This window comes from Wasmannia auropunctata, unplaced genomic scaffold (assembly GCF_000956235.1).
Source record: "Wasmannia auropunctata unplaced genomic scaffold, wasmannia.A_1.0 LD336092.1, whole genome shotgun sequence".
NCBI classification, from domain to species: Eukaryota; Metazoa; Arthropoda; class Insecta; order Hymenoptera; family Formicidae; genus Wasmannia; species Wasmannia auropunctata.
The window spans coordinates 3605724-3608648 of NW_012026798.1; the positions used below are offsets into that span (position 1 = coordinate 3605724).

Below are 2925 nucleotides of genomic sequence, written 5' to 3' on the forward strand. Positions count from 1 at the left end.
GCTCTTCCGATCTGAAAGCGTGAATCTTTACCTTTAATTTGCGCACTCGATCAGCATTGTGCGATTTTTTTTTCACCGAGTTACTCAACATTGAAGTAAAAAGAACCATTTTTGCTTTCGTATTAAATAACTCGTTAAAAAAATCACACAATGTTGATCGAGTGCGCAAATTAAAGGTAAAGATTCACGCTTTCGAACGCTGTAAGCCGCATTTATATGCGATTTTTATTTCACTCTATGGAACTTCGCAAAGTTTGTAAAGAAGATCTGTCAAATATCAAAATCTTCTTCAAACTTTGCAAGGTTCCATAATCCAAATTAAAAATGGTACATAAATGCAGTTTACAGTTTTCGTGAATCTTTACCTTTAATTTGCGCATTTGATCAGCATTGTGCGATTTTTTTTCACCGAGTTACTCAACATTGAAATAAAAATGGTCCTTATGCTTCAACATTGAATAACTTAGTGACAAAAAATCGCAAAATGCTCAACGAGTGCGCAAATCAAAGGTAAAGATTCACGATTTTTATCGCTGTAAGTCGCATTTGTATGCGATTTTTATTTCATTCCATAAAACTTCGCAAATTTAGTAACAAATTTTTAGATTTGATGAATCTCCATTTCCATCCGTGCAGCTTTGTAAAGAATCAGTAAGTCATTTAATGAATTATGGATTTCGAAAATAGAGACTTTAAGTTGTAAAATGCTTTTTTGGTCGTTCTGTTACGATTATTTTTGACGAAGTTACACTCTTTTGAAATTTGTTTATTTTTAGCGATCAGAATAGGTGATCCTTTAATTTTGGCGCCAAGTGTATATATCACACTTTTTAAATTATTATATATCATATTTTTTTATTAATAAGTATATAGCGATACTTTTATTGCCTATATTATTTTTATCGTATAATTTACAAGGGACAAAATGCACAATAGCTACAGCATAGAGAAAATTATCCAAGCATCTTGACTCTCTTTAGATCACTTTCCACCCAAAAACTAGACCGGAAATAAAATTAATATAAATAATAAAATAATAAAATAACATTTTTTTTATTTTTCGATGCCTACGACAGGCATCTCTATAATCGACTTAACGTACCTTTTTTTAGATTAAAAAAACTGAGAATCTACATAGCTAGTATTCATAGTTTGTTTTTATTTTAAGACTCTGTTTTAAATAATGTCTTAATTAAAATATTAATATAGCTCTGTGATTGGTTTATGACATCTTAAAAATGCCATAAATCAATGTTACAAATTAAATTACCAATTAAATAATTTAGTAATTTAATAAGATGTTAACGTTAATAAGTATCTTAAAACTTTGAAAAATTTATTGTGAAAAATAATAGCTGAATTGCGTTTCAAGATCGAAAATTTAATTCAAATTCTAGAAAGGACTCTCGATATTTAAAATGTAACGACAAAACAGACAAATGAGAGTCACAAGCTGTTAATGAGGAGCAAATCTTTTTTTACTAATAATAACTATATAAATACAAAGTTTTCGACTCATCCTCGAGTCATCAATATATCTTCAATTAATAAACTTCACAGTCTCCAAGCGGGAGTCAGACATTTACACAAATCTAGTGTGTCGTTTACCTCGGTTACAAAGCCATGTGATGAATATAATAAATAATGCTTTGTAATTGGACGAACCGTACCCGTATTAACGTGTTTAAATAAAAATTTATGTGTCTTGCATTAACGAAAATAATCGCAAAGCACATAAAAATCGAAACATGGATTGTTATGATCAAATTAGAGTAATTGATAATAAAAATAAATTAATTAACTTGTTACAATAAAGATGAACTACATGCTGTTCCTAAGTTTCTCTAACACTTGAATTTCGGAGATAACATTTCGACCGTCCAACTTAAATGAGTGATGTACAGATCGGTTTCATTTGCATATGGCAATGACAAAGAAGGCATTAGGCTTTATTTACAATCTATTTAATACCGCTATATAGGAATGGTGTAATGATTCCGACTGTGTATAAATTTAAGACCATTTTTTTATTTTTTGATGTGTATTATTTCCGATATTAATCTTTTCCCTATAAATAACGTTCGGTATCAATTATTTCCACATCCTCCTACTTAAAATCATGTTCATAAGTTAATCTGTGCTCTGTGATTACCGAATAGGTTTTCTGTTAATATGATTTTCGTGTTCCAAAATTCTCGTTTTTAGCTGTCTAGTCATTTGTTCGACATAGGAAGCGTCGCAATCTCTGGGATTTTATAATTAAATTTATACATTTCTTTTTGAGAATTTCGGAAGGTCTTTATGTCCCTTAATAATCTATCCTAATTTGTTAAGACTAAAATAAGACAGCTTGGTTTTTAAATCTTTAATAACGAGATTTTTTGAATTTCTCAAACACTCTAGAAATATATGGTATGGTAAATCATGGAATGTTACTATAACAACCCAGACAGCACAAAGTCTAAAATTGACGCATAAGACGACTTTTAGATATCTTTTAGACACTTCTTTCGAGAACTAATATCTAAAAAATGTCTAAAAAATAACTAAAAGACGTCTCATGCATCGATTTTAAACTTTGTGTTGTCTGGGAAGTTAATTTATTTATTTTTATTATCAATTACTGTAATTTGACCACGACATCAACGATCCGCGTTTCGGTTTTTATGTACTTTACGATTCTTTCCGGTGCTAGACACACACATAAAGAGTGACCCCAAAAATGCCCTGTATTTTCGTCCTCGATTCCGGACTTTATTTTGGGGATAAATGATAGTAAACCATGAGACACTAATTCTCCGAAACTTTTAAATGGAGCTTACTTTTTGTAGGCAAATTATGAAGCCTTAAAGTTATCATTTTGTACCATGTTTCTTAAAACGGATCTTTGCATGCGAATAGCTTTTAGGTCGGAAGAGCACACGT

At 30.3% G+C, this 2925-nt stretch overlaps 1 protein-coding gene across 1 annotated transcript in view; it reads right to left on the bottom strand.

The window, feature by feature from the left end:
- Positions 1-2925, bottom strand: part of LOC105447812 (plasma kallikrein-like) — a 4395-nt gene that overhangs the window by 1078 nt on the left and 392 nt on the right. The gene's annotated exons all lie outside the window — the stretch shown is intronic.